The sequence below is a fragment of the Brienomyrus brachyistius genome, unplaced genomic scaffold, assembly GCF_023856365.1.
Source record: "Brienomyrus brachyistius isolate T26 unplaced genomic scaffold, BBRACH_0.4 scaffold77, whole genome shotgun sequence".
In the NCBI taxonomy this organism is placed as follows: domain Eukaryota; kingdom Metazoa; phylum Chordata; class Actinopteri; order Osteoglossiformes; family Mormyridae; genus Brienomyrus; species Brienomyrus brachyistius.
The window spans coordinates 305,001-325,858 of record NW_026042352.1 but is presented as its reverse complement, the minus strand read 5'-3'; the positions used below and the strand labels follow the sequence as shown (position 1 = coordinate 325,858).

General features: G+C 33.7%; 1 non-coding gene across 1 annotated transcript; it reads right to left on the bottom strand.

The window, feature by feature from the left end:
• Positions 1–10,749: 10,749 nt before the first annotated feature.
• LOC125726814 (U6 spliceosomal RNA) lies at positions 10,750–10,856 on the bottom strand. Its single transcript, XR_007388420.1, has one exon. It is a non-coding gene; the product is annotated as a U6 spliceosomal RNA (small nuclear RNA).
• Positions 10,857–20,858: the final 10,002 nt, after the last annotated feature.

The window sequence follows — 20,858 nt, the reverse complement described above, 5'->3', positions numbered from 1 at the left end:
AGGATTCAATTCCTCGCTTCCTTTAGTATTTAAGTGTCAAAAAAAATTCTGCATGACATTTTAGTCAACTGAATGATGAAAGAGGGTCAAAGTCAAAGTGGGAGTTTCCAATTTAAAATGCAGATTAGAGTCAATTTCAAGCATTTTCATTAGATAATATTTTACAACTCTCAGGTTAGGGTTAGGGTTAGGATTAGGGTTAGGGTTTTTACAATTCTCCAGTAATCTTTTCTGGACCTAATTCTTTTGATTCAAGGATTAAATCCTCGCTTCCTTTAGCATTTAAGTGTCAAAAAAAATTCTGCATGATATTTTAGTCAACTGAATGATGAAAGAGGGTCAAAGTCAAAGTGGGAGTTTCCAATTTAAAATGCAGATTAGAGTCAATTTCAAGCATTGTCATTGGAGAAAAAAAATCACACTTCTCTGCTAATCTTTCCTGGATCAAAAGTTTTTGATTCAAGGAATAAATTACAGACTTTCTTTTGCATGTACTTGACAAAAATGATCTGTCTCAGAATATCTTCATGAACTGAACGATGGAAAAAGGTCAAAGTCCAAGTGGGAGTTTCCAATTTAAAATGCAGATTAGAGTCAATTTTAAGAATTTTCATTAGATAAAATATTACAACTTTCCGGTTAGGGTTAGGGCTAGGATTAGGGTTAGGGTTTTTACAATTCTCCAGTAATCTTTTCAGGACCTAATTCTTTTGATTCAAGGATTAAATTCCTCGCTTCCTTTAGCATTTAAGTGTCAAAAAAAATTCTGCATGATATTTTAGTCAACTGAATGATGAAAGAGGGTCAAAGTCAAAGTGGGAGTTTCCAATTTAAAATGCAGATTAGAGTCAATTTTAAGAATTTTCATTAGATAAAATTTTACAACTCTCCGGTTAGGGTTAGGGCTAGGATTAGGGTTAGGGTTTTTACAATTCTCCAGTAATCTTTTCTGGACCTAATTCTATTGATTCAAGGATTAAATCCTCGCTTCCTTTAGCATTTAAGTGTCAAAAAAAATTCTGCATGATATTTTAGTCAACTGAATGATGAAATAGGGTCAAAGTCCAAGTGGGAGTTTCCAATATAATATGCAGATTAGAGTCCATTTCAAGCATTGTCATTGGAGAAAGAAATCACACTTCTCTGGTAATCTTTCCTGGATCAAAAGTTTTTGTTTCAAGGAATAAATTACAGACTTTCTGTAGCATGTACTTGTCAAAAATGATCTGTCTCAGAATATCTTCATGAACTGAACGATGGAAAAAGGTCAAAGTCCAAGTGGGAGTTTCCAATTTAAAATGCAGATTAGAGTCAATTTTAAGAATTTTCATTAGATAAAATTTTACAACTCTCCGGTTAGGGTTAGGGCTAGGATTAGGGTTAGGGTTTTTACAATTCTCCAGTAATCTTTTCTGGACCTAATTCTTTTGATTCAAGGATTAAATCCTCGCTTCCTTTAGCATTTAAGTGTCAAAAGAAATTCTGCATGATATTTTAGTCAACTGAATGATGAAAGAGGGTCAAAGTCCAAGTGGGAGTTTCCAATTTAAAATGCAGATTAGAGTCAATTTCAAGCATTGTCATTGGAGAAAAAAAATCACACTTCTCTGCTAATCTTTCCTGGATCAAAAGTTTTTGATTCAAGGAATAAATTACAGACTTTCTTTAGCATGTACTTGTCAAAAATGATCTGTCTCAGAATATCTTCATGAACTGAACGATGGAAAAAGGTCAAAGTCCAAGTGGGAGTTTCCAATTTAAAATGCAGATTAGAGTCAATTTTAAGAATTTTCATTAGATAAAATTTTACAACTCTCCGGTTAGGGTTAGGGCTAGGATTAGGGTTAGGGTTTTTACAATTCTCCAGTAATCTTTTCAGGACCTAATTCTTTTGATTCAAGGATTAAATTCCTCGCTTCCTTTAGCATTTAAGTGTCAAAAAAAATTCTGCATGATATTTTAGTCAACTGAATGATGAAAGAGGGTCAAAGTCCAAGTGGGAGTTTCCAATTTAAAATGCAGATTAGAGTCAATTTTAAGAATTTTCATTAGATAAAATTTTACAACTCTCCGGTTAGGGTTAGGGCTAGGATTAGGGTTAGGGTTTTTACAATTCTCCAGTAATCTTTTCTGGACCTAATTCTATTGATTCAAGGATTAAATCCTCGCTTCCTTTAGCATTTAAGTGTCAAAAAAAATTCTGCATGATATTTTAGTCAACTGAATGATGAAATAGGGTCAAAGTCCAAGTGGGAGTTTCCAATATAATATGCAGATTAGAGTCCATTTCAAGCATTGTCATTGGAGAAAAAAATCACACTTCTCTGGTAATCTTTCCTGGATTAAAAGTTTTTGATTCAAGGAATAAATTACAGACTTTCTGTAGCATGTACTTGTCAAAAATGATCTGTCTCAGAATATCTTCATGAACTGAACGATGGAAAAAGGTCAAAGTCCAAGTGGGAGTTTCCAATTTAAAATGCAGATTAGAGTCAATTTTAAGAATTTTCATTAGATAAAATTTTACAACTCTCCGGTTAGGGTTAGGGCTAGGATTAGGGTTAGGGTTTTTACAATTCTCCAGTAATCTTTTCTGGACCTAATTATTTTGATTCAAGGATTCAATTCCTCGCTTCCTTTAGTATTTAAGTGTCAAAAAAAATTCTGCATGACATTTTAGTCAACTGAATGATGAAAGAGGGTCAAAGTCAAAGTGGGAGTTTCCAATTTAAAATGCAGATTAGAGTCAATTTCAAGCATTTTCATTAGATAAAATTTTACAACTCTCAGGTTAGGGTTAGGATTAGGGTTAGGGTTTTTACAATTCTCCAGTAATCTTTTCTGGACCTAATTCTTTTGATTCAAGGATTAAATCCTCGCTTCCTTTAGCATTTAAGTGTCAAAAGAAATTCTGCATGATATTTTAGTCAACTGAATGATGAAAGAGGGTCAAAGTCCAAGTGGGAGTTTCCAATTTAAAATGCAGATTAGAGTCAATTTCAAGCATTGTCATTGGAGAAAAAAAATCACACTTCTCTGCTAATCTTTCCTGGATCAAAAGTTTTTGATTCAAGGAATAAAATACAGACTTTCTGTAGCATGTACTTGTCAAAAATGATCTGTCTCAGAATATCTTCATGAACTGAAAGATGAAAGAGGATCAAAGTCAAAGTGGGAGTTTCCAATTTAAAATGCAGATTACAGTCAATTTCCAGCATTTTCATTAGATAAAATTTTACAACTCTCCGGTTAGGGTTAGGGCTAGGATTAGGGTTAGGGTTTTTACAATTCTCCAGTAATCTTTTCTGGACCTAATTCTTTTGATTCAAGGATTCAATTCCTCGCTTCCTTTAGCATTTAAGTGTCAAAAATAATTCTGCATGATATTTTAGTCAACTGAATGATGAAAGAGGGTCAAAGTCCAAGTGGGAGTTTCCAATTTAAAATGCAGATTAGAGTCCATTTCAAGCATTGTCATTGGAGAAAAAAATCACACTTCTCTGGTAATCTTTCCTGGATCAAAAGTTTTTGATTCAAGGAATAAATGACAGACTTTCTATAGCATGTACTTGTCAAAAATGATCTGTCTCAGAATAACTTCATTAACTGAACGATGGAAAAAGGTCAAAGTCCAAGTGGGAGTTTCCAATTTAAAATGCAGATTAGAGTCAATTTTAAGAATTTTCATTAGATAAAATTTTACAACTCTCCGGTTAGGGTTAGGGCTAGGATTAGGGTTAGTGTTTTTACAATTCTCCAGTAATCTTTTCTGGACCTAATTATTTTGATTCAAGGATTCAATTCCTCGCTTCCTTTAGTATTTAAGTGTCAAAAAAAATTCTGCATGACATTTTAGTCAACTGAATGATGAAAGAGGGTCAAAGTCAAAGTGGGAGTTTCCAATTTAAAATGCAGATTAGAGTCAATTTCAAGCATTTTCATTAGATAATATTTTACAACTCTCAGGTTAGGGTTAGGGTTAGGATTAGGGTTAGGGTTTTTACAATTCTCCAGTAATCTTTTCTGGACCTAATTCTTTTGATTCAAGGATTAAATCCTCGCTTCCTTTAGCATTTAAGTGTCAAAAGAAATTCTGCATGATATTTTAGTCAACTGAATGATGAAAGAGGGTCAAAGTCCAAGTGGGAGTTTCCAATTTAAAATGCAGATTAGAGTCAATTTCAAGCATTGTCATTGTAGAAAAAAAATCACACTTCTCTGCTAATCTTTCCTGGATCAAAAGTTTTTGATTCAAGGAATAAATTACAGACTTTCTTTAGCATGTACTTGACAAAAATGATCTGTCTCAGAATATCTTCATGAACTGAACGATGGAAAAAGGTCAAAGTCCAAGTGGGAGTTTCCAATTTAAAATGCAGATTAGAGTCAATTTTAAGAATTTTCATTAGATAAAATATTACAACTTTCCGGTTAGGGTTAGGGCTAGGATTAGGGTTAGGGTTTTTACAATTCTCCAGTAATCTTTTCAGGACCTAATTCTTTTGATTCAAGGATTAAATTCCTCGCTTCCTTTAGCATTTAAGTGTCAAAAAAAATTCTGCATGATATTTTAGTCAACTGAATGATGAAAGAGGGTCAAAGTCAAAGTGGGAGTTTCCAATTTAAAATGCAGATTAGAGTCAATTTTAAGAATTTTCATTAGATAAAATTTTACAACTCTCCGGTTAGGGTTAGGGCTAGGATTAGGGTTAGGGTTTTTACAATTCTCCAGTAATCTTTTCTGGACCTAATTCTATTGATTCAAGGATTAAATCCTCGCTTCCTTTAGCATTTAAGTGTCAAAAAAAATTCTGCATGATATTTTAGTCAACTGAATGATGAAATAGGGTCAAAGTCCAAGTGGGAGTTTCCAATATAATATGCAGATTAGAGTCCATTTCAAGCATTGTCATTGGAGAAAGAAATCACACTTCTCTGGTAATCTTTCCTGGATCAAAAGTTTTTGTTTCAAGGAATAAATTACAGACTTTCTGTAGCATGTACTTGTCAAAAATGATCTGTCTCAGAATATCTTCATGAACTGAACGATGGAAAAAGGTCAAAGTCCAAGTGGGAGTTTCCAATTTAAAATGCAGATTAGAGTCAATTTTAAGAATTTTCATTAGATAAAATTTTACAACTCTCCGGTTAGGGTTAGGGCTAGGATTAGGGTTAGGGTTTTTACAATTCTCCAGTAATCTTTTCAGGACCTAATTCTTTTGATTCAAGGATTAAATTCCTCGCTTCCTTTAGCATTTAAGTGTCAAAAAAAATTCTGCATGATATTTTAGTCAACTGAATGATGAAAGAGGGTCAAAGTCCAAGTGGGAGTTTCCAATTTAAAATGCAGATTAGAGTCAATTTTAAGAATTTTCATTAGATAAAATTTTACAACTCTCCGGTTAGGGTTAGGGCTAGGATTAGGGTTAGGGTTTTTACAATTCTCCAGTAATCTTTTCTGGACCTAATTCTATTGATTCAAGGATTAAATCCTCGCTTCCTTTAGCATTTAAGTGTCAAAAAAAATTCTGCATGATATTTTAGTCAACTGAATGATGAAATAGGGTCAAAGTCCAAGTGGGAGTTTCCAATATAATATGCAGATTAGAGTCCATTTCAAGCATTGTCATTGGAGAAAAAAATCACACTTCTCTGGTAATCTTTCCTGGATCAAAAGTTTTTGATTCAAGGAATAAATTACAGACTTTCTGTAGCATGTACTTGTCAAAAATGATCTGTCTCAGAATATCTTCATGAACTGAACGATGGAAAAAGGTCAAAGTCCAAGTGGGAGTTTCCAATTTAAAATGCAGATTAGAGTCAATTTTAAGAATTTTCATTAGATAAAATTTTACAACTCTCCGGTTAGGGTTAGGGCTAGGATTAGGGTTAGGGTTTTTACAATTCTCCAGTAATCTTTTCTGGACCTAATTATTTTGATTCAAGGATTCAATTCCTCGCTTCCTTTAGTATTTAAGTGTCAAAAAAAATTCTGCATGACATTTTAGTCAACTGAATGATGAAAGAGGGTCAAAGTCAAAGTGGGAGTTTCCAATTTAAAATGCAGATTAGAGTCAATTTCAAGCATTTTCATTAGATAAAATTTTACAACTCTCAGGTTAGGGTTAGGATTAGGGTTAGGGTTTTTACAATTCTCCAGTAATCTTTTCTGGACCTAATTCTTTTGATTCAAGGATTAAATCCTCGCTTCCTTTAGCATTTAAGTGTCAAAAGAAATTCTGCATGATATTTTAGTCAACTGAATGATGAAAGAGGGTCAAAGTCCAAGTGGGAGTTTCCAATTTAAAATGCAGATTAGAGTCAATTTCAAGCATTGTCATTGGAGAAAAAAAATCACACTTCTCTGCTAATCTTTCCTGGATCAAAAGTTTTTGATTCAAGGAATAAAATACAGACTTTCTGTAGCATGTACTTGTCAAAAATGATCTGTCTCAGAATATCTTCATGAACTGAACGATGGAAAAAGGTCAAAGTCCAAGTGGGAGTTTCCAATTTAAAATGCAGATTAGAGTCAATTTTAAGAATTTTCATTAGATAAAATTTTACAACTCTCCGGTTAGGGTTAGGGCTAGGATTAGGGTTAGGGTTTTTACAATTCTCCAGTAATCTTTTCTGGACCTAATTATTTTGATTCAAGGATTCAATTCCTCGCTTCCTTTAGTATTTAAGTGTCAAAAAAAATTCTGCATGACATTTTAGTCAACTGAATGATGAAAGAGGGTCAAAGTCAAAGTGGGAGTTTCCAATTTAAAATGCAGATTAGAGTCAATTTCAAGCATTTTCATTAGATAAAATTTTACAACTCTCAGGTTAGGGTTAGGATTAGGGTTAGGGTTTTTACAATTCTCCAGTAATCTTTTCTGGACCTAATTCTTTTGATTCAAGGATTAAATCCTCGCTTCCTTTAGCATTTAAGTGTCAAAAGAAATTCTGCATGATATTTTAGTCAACTGAATGATGAAAGAGGGTCAAAGTCCAAGTGGGAGTTTCCAATTTAAAATGCAGATTAGAGTCAATTTCAAGCATTGTCATTGGAGAAAAAAAATCACACTTCTCTGCTAATCTTTCCTGGATCAAAAGTTTTTGATTCAAGGAATAAAATACAGACTTTCTGTAGCATGTACTTGTCAAAAATGATCTGTCTCAGAATATCTTCATGAACTGAACGATGGAAAAAGGTCAAAGTCCAAGTGGGAGTTTCCAATTTAAAATGCAGATTAGAGTCAATTTTAAGAATTTTCATTAGATAAAATTTTACAACTCTCCGGTTAGGGTTAGGGCTAGGATTAGGGTTAGGGTTTTTACAATTCTCCAGTAATCTTTTCTGGACCTAATTCTTTTGATTCAAGGATTCAATTCCTCGCTTCCTTTAGTATTTAAGTGTCAAAAAAAATTCTGCATGACATTTTAGTCAACTGAATGATGAAAGAGGGTCAAAGTCAAAGTGGGAGTTTCCAATTTAAAATGCAGATTAGAGTCAATTTCAAGCATTTTCATTAGATAAAATTTTACAACTCTCAGGTTAGGGTTAGGATTAGGGTTAGGGTTTTTACAATTCTCCAGTAATCTTTTCTGGACCTAATTCTTTTGATTCAAGGATTAAATCCTCGCTTCCTTTAGCATTTAAGTGTCAAAAGAAATTCTGCATGATATTTTAGTCAACTGAATGATGAAAGAGGGTCAAAGTCCAAGTGGGAGTTTCCAATTTAAAATGCAGATTAGAGTCAATTTCAAGCATTGTCATTGGAGAAAAAAAATCACACTTCTCTGCTAATCTTTCCTGGATCAAAAGTTTTTGATTCAAGGAATAAAATACAGACTTTCTGTAGCATGTACTTGTCAAAAATGATCTGTCTCAGAATATCTTCATGAACTGAACGATGGAAAAAGGTCAAAGTCCAAGTGGGAGTTTCCAATTTAAAATGCAGATTAGAGTCAATTTTAAGAATTTTCATTAGATAAAATTTTACAACTCTCCGGTTAGGGTTAGGGCTAGGATTAGGGTTAGGGTTTTTACAATTCTCCAGTAATCTTTTCTGGACCTAATTCTTTTGATTCAAGGATTCAATTCCTCGCTTCCTTTAGCATTTAAGTGTCAAAAAAAATTCTGCATGATATTTTAGTCAACTGAATGATGAAAGAGGGTCAAAGTCAAAGTGGGAGTTTCCAATTTAAAATGCAGATTAGAGTCAATTTCAAGCATTTTCATTTGATAAAATTTTACAACTCTCAGGTTAGGGTTAGGGTTAGGATTAGGGTTAGGGTTTTTACAATTCTCCAGTAATCTTTTCTGGACCTAATTCTTTTGATTCAAGGATTAAATCCTCGCTTCCTTTAGCATTTAAGTGTCAAAAGAAATTCTGCATGATATTTTAGTCAACTGAATGATGAAAGAGGGTCAAAGTCCAAGTGGGAGTTTCCAATTTAAAATGCAGATTAGAGTACATTTCAAGCATTGTCATTGGAGAAAAAAAATCACACTTCTCTGGTAATCTTTCCTGGATCAAAAGTTTTTGATTCAAGGAATAAATTACAGACTTTATTTAGCATGTACTTGTCAAAAATGATCTGTCTCAGAATATCTTCATGAACTGAACGATGGAAAAAGGTCAAAGTCCAAGTGGGAGTTTCCAATTTAAAATGCAGATTAGAGTCAATTTTAAGAATTTTCATTAGATAAAATTTTACAACTCTCCGGTTAGGGTTAGGGCTAGGATTAGGGTTAGGGTTTTTACAATTCTCCAGTAATCTTTTCTGGACCTGATTCTTTTGATTCAAGGATTCAATTCCTCGCTTCCTTTAGCATTTAAGTGACAAAAAAAATTCTGCATGATATTTTAGTCAACTGAATGATGAAAGAGGGTCAAAGTCAAAGTGGGAGTTTCCAATTTTAAATGCAGATTAGAGTCCATTTCAAGCATTGTCATTGGAGAAAAAAATCACACTTCTCTGGTAATCTTTCCTGGATCAAAAGTTTTTGATTCAAGGAATAAATTACAGACTTTCTGTAGCATGTACTTGTCAAAAATGAACTGTCTCAGAATATCTTCATGAACTGAACGATGGAAAAAGGTCAAAGTCCAAGTGGGAGTTTCCAATTTAAAATGCAGATTAGAGTCAATTTTAAGAATTTTCATTAGATAAAATTTTACAACTCTCCAGTTAGGTTTAGGGCTAGGATTAGGGTTAGGGTTTTTACAATTCTCCAGTAATCTTTTCTGGACCTAATTCTATTGATTCAAGGATTAAATCCTCGCTTCCTTTAGCATTTAAGTGTCAAAAAAAATTCTGCATGATATTTTAGTCAACTGAATGATGAAAGAGGGTCAAAGTCCAAGTGGGAGTTTCCAATTTAATATGCAGATTAGAGTCCATTTCAAGCATTGTCATTGGAGAAAAAAATCACACTTCTCTGGTAATCTTTCCTGGATCAAAAGTTTTTGATTCAAGGAATAAATTACAGACTTTCCTTAGCATGTACTTGTCAAAAATGATCTGTCTCAGAATATATTCATGAACTGAACGATGGAAAAAGGTCAAAGTCCAAGTGGGAGTTTCCAATTTAAAATGCAGATTAGAGTCAATTTTAAGAATTTTCATTAGATAAAATTTTACAACTCTCCGGTTAGGGTTAGGGCTAGGATTAGGGTTAGGGTTAGGGTTTTTACAATTCTCCAGTAATCGTTTCTGGACCTAATTCTTTTGATTCAAGGATTCAATTCCTCGCTTCCTTTAGTATTAAAGTGTCAAAAAAAATTCTGCATGACATTTTAGTCAACTGAATGATGAAAGAGGGTCAAAGTCAAAGTGGGAGTTTCCAATTTAAAATGCAGATTAGAGTCAATTTCAAGCATTTTCATTAGATAAAATTTTACAACTCTCAGGTTAGGGTTAGGGTTAGGATTAGGGTTAGGGTTTTTACAATTCTCCAGTAATCTTTTCTGGACCTAATTCTTTTGATTCAAGGATTAAATCCTCGCTTCCTTTAGCATTTAAGTGTCAAAAAAAATTCTGCATGATATTTTAGTCAACTGAATGATGAAAGAGGGTCAAAGTCCAAGTGGGAGTTTCCATTCTAAAATGCAGAGTTGAGTTAATTTCAAGCATTTTTCATTGGAGACTCAATTCTACATGTCCCCGGTCATCTGTTCTGTATCAGATACTTTAGATTCAAAGACCTAAATACAGAACTGTGGTACAAATAACATTTGAGTCAGCATAGCCATCTGATATTTTCCTCATCTTCACATATAACCATAAGATGCTTGTACCAGGCTCAGTCTTTTCCAGTGAAAGAATGTCATGCTGCTTTATATTTTTCTGATTATTCCAATCATCTATACTGAACAGGTTTCCTCCTAACGTCCATTCCTTGAGAAGTATTGCAATAGTTTCATTTAGGAATATTCCACATGGTGTCCAATACCTCAATAACGTTTTGCACAACCAGTTGCACTGTTGCACTTCACACTTAGCCTGTCTTACCTCCTATTATCACTTCTATTTCTTCTATTGCACTGTCTTGTGTCACACTGTTTTTGCACACTTGCTCTTTATGTAGTCCTGTGTCGATGTAGTGTTATACATAGTACCATGGTCCTGGAGGAATGCTGTCTCATTTCACTGTGTATTGTATCACTGTATATGGTCAAAATGACAATAAAAGCCACTTGACTAGACTCTATCATTGCATGCAGTTTGATTAAGTTAGGAACCAGGGAAACCAAGCAAAATATGGAACGCTTCACGAATTTGCGTGTCATCCTTGCGCAGGGGCCATGCTAATCTTCTCTGTATCGTTCCAATTTTAGTATATGTGTTGCCATAGCAAGCACAGATTTACCAACAGATGAAAGAATATATAGGTGTGGAAGCGGTATGAGCTTTCCTCATGTCGGTGGCAAAGCAATGCCTATGCCCTGGCCCTATATTCTGCCAGAACATAAATATGAAGACAGCTGACGTGCTGCGAAATATTTCTCTCAAATGTAACTTAACAATTAGGTGTCAAAAATTTTCTGCCTCAGAATGACTTTGTCAAATGAAAAATGAAACAAGGTGAAAGTACAAGAGGATGTGTCCATTTTAAAATGCAGATGAGACTCAATTTCAAGCATGTTCATTGGAGAGAAAAATTTACAATTCTTGGGTAATCTTTTCAGGATGAAATTTTTTTGATTCAAGGACAAAATTCCACGCTTCCCTTAAAGTCAATTTTAAGAATTTTCATTAGATAAAATTTTACGACTCTCCGGTTAGGGTTAGGGCTAGGATTAGGGTTAGGGTTTTTACAATTCTCCAGTAATCTTTTCTGGACATAATTATTTTGATTCAAGGATTAAATCCTCGCTTCCTTTAGCATTTAAGTGTCAAAAAAAATTCTGCATGATATTTTAGTCAACTGAATGATGAAAGAGGGTCAAAGTCCAAGTGGGAGTTTCCAATTTAAAATGCAGATTAGAGTACATTTCAAGCATTGTCATTGGAGAAAAAAATCACACTTCTCTGGTAATCTTTCCTGGATCAAAAGTTTTTGATTCAAGGAATAAAATACAGACTTTCTGTAGCATGTACTTGTCAAAAATGATCTGTCTCAGAATATCTTCATGAAGTGAACGATGGAAAAAGGTCAAAGTCCAAGTGGGAGTTTCCAATTTAAAATGCAGATTAGAGTCAATTTCAAGCATTTTCATTAGATAAAATTTTACAACTCTCAGGTTAGGGTTAGGGTTAGGATTAGGGTTAGGGTTTTTACAATTCTCCAGTAATCTTTTCTGGACCTAATTCTTTTGATTCAAGGATTCAATTCCTCGCTTCCTTTAGCATTTAAGTGTCAAAAAAAATTCTGCATGATATTTTAGTCAACTGAATGATGAAAGAGGGTCAAAGTCCAAGTGGGAGTTTCCAATTTAATATGCAGATTAGAGTCCATTTCAAGCATTGTCATTGGAGAAAAAAATCACACTTCTCTGGTAATCTTTCCTGGATCAAAAGTTTTTGATTCAAGGAATAAATTACAGACTTTCTGTAGCATGTACTTCTCAAGAATGATCGTTCTCAGAATATCTTCATGAACTGAACGATGGAAAAAGGTCAAAGTCCAAGTGGGAGTTTCCAATTTAAAATGCAGATTAGAGTCAATTTTAAGAATTTTCATTAGATAAAATTTTACAACTCTCCGGTTAGGGTTAGGGCTAGGATTAGGGTTAGGGTTAGGGTTTTTACAATTCTCCAGTAATCTTTTCTGGACATAATTCTTTTGATTCAAGGATTCAATTCCTCGCTTCCTTTAGTATTTAAGTGTCAAAAAAAATTCTGCATGACATTTTAGTCAACTGAATGATGAAAGAGGGTCAAAGTCAAAGTGGGAGTTTCCAATTTAAAATGCAGATTAGAGTCAATTTCAAGCATTTTCATTAGATAAAATTTTACAACTCTCAGGTTAGGGTTAGGGTTAGGATTAGGGTTAGGGTTTTTACAATTCTCCAGTAATCTTTTCTGGACCTAATTCTTTTGATTCAAGGATTAAATCCACGCTTCCTTTAGCATTTAAGTGTCAAAAAAAAATCTGCATGATATTTTAGTCAACTGAATGATGAAAGAGGGTCAAAGTCAAAGTGGGAGTTTCCAATTTAAAATGCAGATTAGAGTAAATTTCAAGCATTGTTTTTGGAGAAAAAAAAATCACCCTTCACTGGTAATCTTTCCTGGATCAAAAGTTTTTGATTCAAGAACTAAATTACACACTTTCTTTAGCATGTACTTGTCAAAAATGATCTGTCTCAGAATATCTTAATGAACTGAAAGATGAAAGAGGATCAAAGTCCAAGTGGGAGTTTCCAATTTAAAATGCAGATTACAGTCAATTTCCAGCATTTTCATTAGATAAATTTTTACAACTCTCCGGTTAGGGTTAGGGCTAGGATTAGGGTTAGGGTTTTTACAATTCTCCAGTAATCTTTTCTGGACCTAATTCTATTGATTCAAGGATTAAATCCTCGCTTCCTTTAGCATTTAAGTGTCAAAAAAAATTCTGCATGATATTTTAGTCAACTGAATGATGAAAGAGGGTCAAAGTCCAAGTGGGAGTTTCCAATTTAATATGCAGATTAGAGTCCATTTCAAGCATTGTCATTGGAGAAAAAAATCATACTTCTCTGGTAATCTTTCCTGGATCAAAAGTTTTTGATTCAAGGAATAAATTACAGACTTTCTGTAGCATGTACTTGTCAAAAATGATCTGTCTCAGAATATCTTCATGAACTGAACGATGGAAAAAGGTCAAAGTCCAAGTGGGAGTTTCCAATTTAAAATGCAGATTAGAGTCAATTTTAAGAATTTTCATTAGATAAAATTTTACAACTCTCCGGTTAGGGTTAGGGCTAGGATTAGGGTTAGGGTTTTTACAATTCTCCAGTAATCTTTTCAGGACCTAATTCTTTTGATTCAAGGATTAAATTCCTCGCTTCCTTTAGCATTTAAGTGTCAAAAAAAATTCTGCATGATATTTTAGTCAACTGAATGATGAAAGAGGGTCAAAGTCCAAGTGGGAGTTTCCAATTTAAAATGCAGATTAGAGTCAATTTTAAGAATTTTCATTAGATAAAATTTTACAACTCTCCGGTTAGGGTTAGGGCTAGGATTAGGGTTAGGGTTTTTACAATTCTCCAGTAATCTTTTCTGGACCTAATTCTATTGATTCAAGGATTAAATCCTCGCTTCCTTTAGCATTTAAGTGTCAAAAAAAATTCTGCATGATATTTTAGTCAACTGAATGATGAAATAGGGTCAAAGTCCAAGTGGGAGTTTCCAATATAATATGCAGATTAGAGTCCATTTCAAGCATTGTCATTGGAGAAAAAAATCACACTTCTCTGGTAATCTTTCCTGGATTAAAAGTTTTTGATTCAAGGAATAAATTACAGACTTTCTGTAGCATGTACTTGTCAAAAATGATCTGTCTCAGAATATCTTCATGAACTGAACGATGGAAAAAGGTCAAAGTCCAAGTGGGAGTTTCCAATTTAAAATGCAGATTACAGTCAATTTCCAGCATTTTCATTAGATAAAATTTTACAACTCTCCGGTTAGGGTTAGGGCTAGGATTAGGGTTAGGGTTTTTACAATTCTCCAGTAATCTTTTCTGGACCTAATTCTTTTGATTCAAGGATTCAATTCCTCGCTTCCTTTAGCATTTAAGTGTCAAAAATAATTCTGCATGATATTTTAGTCAACTGAATGATGAAAGAGGGTCAAAGTCCAAGTGGGAGTTTCCAATTTAAAATGCAGATTAGAGTCCATTTCAAGCATTGTCATTGGAGAAAAAAATCACACTTCTCTGGTAATCTTTCCTGGATCAAAAGTTTTTGATTCAAGGAATAAATGACAGACTTTCTATAGCATGTACTTGTCAAAAATGATCTGTCTCAGAATAACTTCATTAACTGAACGATGGAAAAAGGTCAAAGTCCAAGTGGGAGTTTCCAATTTAAAATGCAGATTAGAGTCAATTTTAAGAATTTTCATTAGATAAAATTTTACAACTCTCCGGTTAGGGTTAGGGCTAGGATTAGGGTTAGGGTTTTTACAATTCTCCAGTAATCTTTTCTGGACCTAATTATTTTGATTCAAGGATTCAATTCCTCGCTTCCTTTAGTATTTAAGTGTCAAAAAAAATTCTGCATGACATTTTAGTCAACTGAATGATGAAAGAGGGTCAAAGTCAAAGTGGGAGTTTCCAATTTAAAATGCAGATTAGAGTCAATTTCAAGCATTTTCATTAGATAATATTTTACAACTCTCAGGTTAGGGTTAGGGTTAGGATTAGGGTTAGGGTTTTTACAATTCTCCAGTAATCTTTTCTGGACCTAATTCTTTTGATTCAAGGATTAAATCCTCGCTTCCTTTAGCATTTAAGTGTCAAAAGAAATTCTGCATGATATTTTAGTCAACTGAATGATGAAAGAGGGTCAAAGTCCAAGTGGGAGTTTCCAATTTAAAATGCAGATTAGAGTCAATTTCAAGCATTGTCATTGGAGAAAAAAAATCACACTTCTCTGCTAATCTTTCCTGGATCAAAAGTTTTTGATTCAAGGAATAAATTACAGACTTTCTTTAGCATGTACTTGACAAAAATGATCTGTCTCAGAATATCTTCATGAACTGAACGATGGAAAAAGGTCAAAGTCCAAGTGGGAGTTTCCAATTTAAAATGCAGATTAGAGTCAATTTTAAGAATTTTCATTAGATAAAATTTTACAACTCTCCGGTTAGGGTTAGGGCTAGGATTAGGGTTAGGGTTTTTACAATTCTCCAGTAATCTTTTCAGGACCTAATTCTTTTGATTCAAGGATTAAATTCCTCGCTTCCTTTAGCATTTAAGTGTCAAAAAAAATTCTGCATGATATTTTAGTCAACTGAATGATGAAAGAGGGTCAAAGTCCAAGTGGGAGTTTCCAATTTAAAATGCAGATTAGAGTCAATTTTAAGAATTTTCATTAGATAAAATTTTACAACTCTCCGGTTAGGGTTAGGGCTAGGATTAGGGTTAGGGTTTTTACAATTCTCCAGTAATCTTTTCTGGACCTAATTCTATTGATTCAAGGATTAAATCCTCGCTTCCTTTAGCATTTAAGTGTCAAAAAAAATTCTGCATGATATTTTAGTCAACTGAATGATGAAATAGGGTCAAAGTCCAAGTGGGAGTTTCCAATATAATATGCAGATTAGAGTCCATTTCAAGCATTGTCATTGGAGAAAAAAATCACACTTCTCTGGTAATCTTTCCTGGATCAAAAGTTTTTGATTCAAGGAATAAATTACAGACTTTCTGTAGCATGTACTTGTCAAAAATGATCTGTCTCAGAATATCTTCATGAACTGAACGATGGAAAAAGGTCAAAGTCCAAGTGGGAGTTTCCAATTTAAAATGCAGATTAGAGTCAATTTTAAGAATTTTCATTAGATAAAATTTTACAACTCTCCGGTTAGGGTTAGGGCTAGGATTAGGGTTAGGGTTTTTACAATTCTCCAGTAATCTTTTCTGGACCTAATTATTTTGATTCAAGGATTCAATTCCTCGCTTCCTTTAGTATTTAAGTGTCAAAAAAAATTCTGCATGACATTTTAGTCAACTGAATGATGAAAGAGGGTCAAAGTCAAAGTGGGAGTTTCCAATTTAAAATGCAGATTAGAGTCAATTTCAAGCATTTTCATTAGATAAAATTTTACAACTCTCACGTTAGGGTTAGGATTAGGGTTAGGGTTTTTACAATTCTCCAGTAATCTTTTCTGGACCTAATTCTTTTGATTCAAGGATTAAATCCTCGCTTCCTTTAGCATTTAAGTGTCAAAAGAAATTCTGCATGATATTTTAGTCAACTGAATGATGAAAGAGGGTCAAAGTCCAAGTGGGAGTTTCCAATTTAAAATGCAGATTAGAGTCAATTTCAAGCATTGTCATTGGAGAAAAAAAATCACACTTCTCTGCTAATCTTTCCTGGATCAAAAGTTTTTGATTCAAGGAATAAATTACAGACTTTCTTTAGCATGTACTTGACAAAAATGATCTGTCTCAGAATATCTTCATGAACTGAACGATGGAAAAAGGTCAAAGTCCAAGTGGGAGTTTCCAATTTAAAATGCAGATTAGAGTCAATTTTAAGAATTTTCATTAGATAAAATTTTACAACTCTCCGGTTAGGGTTAGGGCTAGGATTAGGGTTAGGGTTTTTACAATTCTCCAGTAATCTTTTCAGGACCTAATTCTTTTGATTCAAGGATTAAATTCCTCGCTTCCTTTAGCATTTAAGTGTCAAAAAAAATTCTGCATGATATTTTAGTCAACTGAATGATGAAAGAGGGTCAAAGTCCAAGTGGGAGTTTCCAATTTAAAATGCAGATTAGAGTCAATTTTAAGAATTTTCATTAGATAAAATTTTACAACTCTCCGGTTAGGGTTAGGGCTAGGATTAGGGTTAGGGTTTTTACAATTCTCCAGTAATCTTTTCTGGACCTAATTCTATTGATTCAAGGATTAAATCCTCGCTTCCTTTAGCATTTAAGTGTCAAAAAAAATTCTGCATGATATTTTAGTCAACTGAATGATGAAATAGGGTCAAAGTCCAAGTGGGAGTTTCCAATATAATATGCAGATTAGAGTCCATTTCAAGCATTGTCATTGGAGAAAAAAATCACACTTCTCTGGTAATCTTTCCTGGATCAAAAGTTTTTGATTCAAGGAATAAATTACAGACTTTCTGTAGCATGTACTTGTCAAAAATGATCTGTCTCAGAATATCTTCATGAACTGAACGATGGAAAAAGGTCAAAGTCCAAGTGGGAGTTTCCAATTTAAAATGCAGATTAGAGTCAATTTTAAGAATTTTCATTAGATAAAATTTTACAACTCTCCGGTTAGGGTTAGGGCTAGGATTAGGGTTAGGGTTTTTACAATTCTCCAGTAATCTTTTCTGGACCTAATTATTTTGATTCAAGGATTCAATTCCTCGCTTCCTTTAGTATTTAAGTGTCAAAAAAAATTCTGCATGACATTTTAGTCAACTGAATGATGAAAGAGGGTCAAAGTCAAAGTGGGAGTTTCCAATTTAAAATGCAGATTAGAGTCAATTTCAAGCATTTTCATTAGATAAAATTTTACAACTCTCACGTTAGGGTTAGGATTAGGGTTAGGGTTTTTACAATTCTCCAGTAATCTTTTCTGGACCTAATTCTTTTGATTCAAGGATTAAATCCTCGCTTCCTTTAGCATTTAAGTGTCAAAAGAAATTCTGCATGATATTTTAGTCAACTGAATGATGAAAGAGGGTCAAAGTCCAAGTGGGAGTTTCCAATTTAAAATGCAGATTAGAGTCAATTTCAAGCATTGTCATTGGAGAAAAAAAATCACACTTCTCTGCTAATCTTTCCTGGATCAAAAGTTTTTGATTCAAGGAATAAAATACAGACTTTCTGTAGCATGTACTTGTCAAAAATGATCTGTCTCAGAATATCTTCATGAACTGAACGATGGAAAAAGGTCAAAGTCCAAGTGGGAGTTTCCAATTTAAAATGCAGATTAGAGTCAATTTTAAGAATTTTCATTAGATAAAATTTTACAACTCTCCGGTTAGGGTTAGGGCTAGGATTAGGGTTAGGGTTTTTACAATTCTCCAGTAATCTTTTCTGGACCTAATTCTTTTGATTCAAGGATTCAATTCCTCGCTTCCTTTAGCATTTAAGTGTCAAAAAAAATTCTGCATGATATTTTAGTCAACTGAATGATGAAAGAGGGTCAAAGTCAAAGTGGGAGTTTCCAATTTAAAATGCAGATTAGAGTCAATTTCAAGCATTTTCATTTGATAAAATTTTACAACTCTCAGGTTAGGGTTAGGGTTAGGATTAGGGTTAGGGTTTTTACAATTCTCCAGTAATCTTTTCTGGACCTAATTCTTTTGATTCAAGGATTAAATCCTCGCTTCCTTTAGCATTTAAGTGTCAAAAGAAATTCTGCATGATATTTTAGTCAACTGAATGATGAAAGAGGGTCAAAGTCCAAGTGGGAGTTTCCAATTTAAAATGCGTATTAGAGTACATTTCAAGCATTGTCATTGGAGAAAAAAAATCACACTTCTCTGGTAATCTTTCCTGGATCAAAAGTTTTTGATTCAAGGAATAAATTACAGACTTTATTTAGCATGTACTTGTCAAAAATGATCTGTCTCAGAATATCTTCATGAACTGAACGATGGAAAAAGGTCAAAGTCCAAGTGGGAGTTTCCAATTTAAAATGCAGATTAGAGTCAATTTTAAGAATTTTCATTAGATAAAATTTTACAACTCTCCGGTTAGGGTTAGGGCTAGGATTAGGGTTAGGGTTTTTACAATTCTCCAGTAATCTTTTCTGGACCTGATTCTTTTGATTCAAGGATTCAATTCCTCACTTCCTTTAGCATTTAAGTGTCAAAAAAAATTCTGCATGATATTTTAGTCAACTGAATGATGAAAGAGGGTCAAAGTCAAAGTGGGAGTTTCCAATTTTAAATGCAGATTAGAGTCCATTTCAAGCATTGTCATTGGAGAAAAAAATCACACTTCTCTGGTAATCTTTCCTGGATCAAAAGTTTTTGATTCAAGGAATAAATTACAAACTTTCTGTAGCATGTACTTGTCAAAAATGAACTGTCTCAGAATATCTTCATGAACTGAACGATGGAAAAAGGTCAAAGTCCAAGTGGGAGTTTCCAATTTAAAATGCAGATTAGAGTCAATTTTAAGAATTTTCATTAGATAAAATTTTACAACTCTCCAGTTAGGTTTAGGGCTAGGATTAGGGTTAGGGTTTTTACAATTCTCCAGTAATCTTTTCTGGACCTAATTCTATTGATTCAAGGATTAAATCCTCGCTTCCTTTAGCATTTAAGTGTCAAAAAAAATTCTGCATGATATTTTAGTCAACTGAATGATGAAAGAGGGTCAAAGTCCAAGTGGGAGTTTCCAATTTAATATGCAGATTAGAGTCCATTTCAAGCATTGTCATTGGAGAAAAAAATCACACTTCTCTGGTAATCTTTCCTGGATCAAAAGTTTTTGATTCAAGGAATAAATTACAGACTTTCCTTAGCATGTACTTGTCAAAAATGATCTGTCTCAGAATATATTCATGAACTGAACGATGGAAAAAGGTCAAAGTCCAAGTGGGAGTTTCCAATTTAAAATGCAGATTAGAGTCAATTTTAAGAATTTTCATTAGATAAAATTTTACAACTCTCCGGTTAGGGTTAGGGCTAGGATTAGGGTTAGGGTTAGGGTTTTTACAATTCTCCAGTAATCGTTTCTGGACCTAATTCTTTTGATTCAAGGATTCAATTCCTCGCTTCCTTTAGTATTAAAGTGTCAAAAAAAATTCTGCATGACATTTTAGTCAACTGAATGATGAAAGAGGGTCAAAGTCAAAGTGGGAGTTTCCAATTTAAAATGCAGATTAGAGTCAATTTCAAGCATTTTCATTAGATAAAATTTTACAACTCTCAGGTTAGGGTTAGGGTTAGGATTAGGGTTAGGGTTTTTACAATTCTTCAGTAATCTTTTCTGGACCTAATTCTTTTGATTCAAGGATTAAATCCTCGCTTCCTTTAGCATTTAAGTGTCAAAAAAAATTCTGCATGATATTTTAGTCAACTGAATGATGAAAGAGGGTCAAAGTCCAAGTGGGAGTTTCCATTCTAAAATGCAGAGTTGAGTTAATTTCAAGCATTTTTCATTGGAGACTCAATTCTACATGTCCCCGGTCATCTGTTCTGTATCAGATACTTTAGATTCAAAGACCTAAATACAGAACTGTGGTACAAATAACATTTGAGTCAGCATAGCCATCTGATATTTTCCTCATCTTCACATATAACCATAAGATGCTTGTACCAGGCTCAGTCTTTTCCAGTGAAAGAATGTCATGCTGCTTTATATTTTTCTGATTATTCCAATCATCTATACTGAACAGGTTTCCTCCTAACGTCCATTCCTTGAGAAGTATTGCAATAGTTTCATTTAGGAATATTCCACATGGTGTCCAATACCTCAATAACGTTTTGCACAACCAGTTGCACTGTTGCACTTCACACTTAGCCTGTCTTACCTCCTATTATCACTTCTATTTCTTCTATTGCACTGTCTTGTGTCACACTGTTTTTGCACACTTGCTCTTTATGTAGTCCTGTGTCGATGTAGTGTTATACATAGTACCATGGTCCTGGAGGAATGCTGTCTCATTTCACTGTGTATTGTATCACTGTATATGGTCAAAATGACAATAAAAGCCACTTGACTAGACTCTATCATTG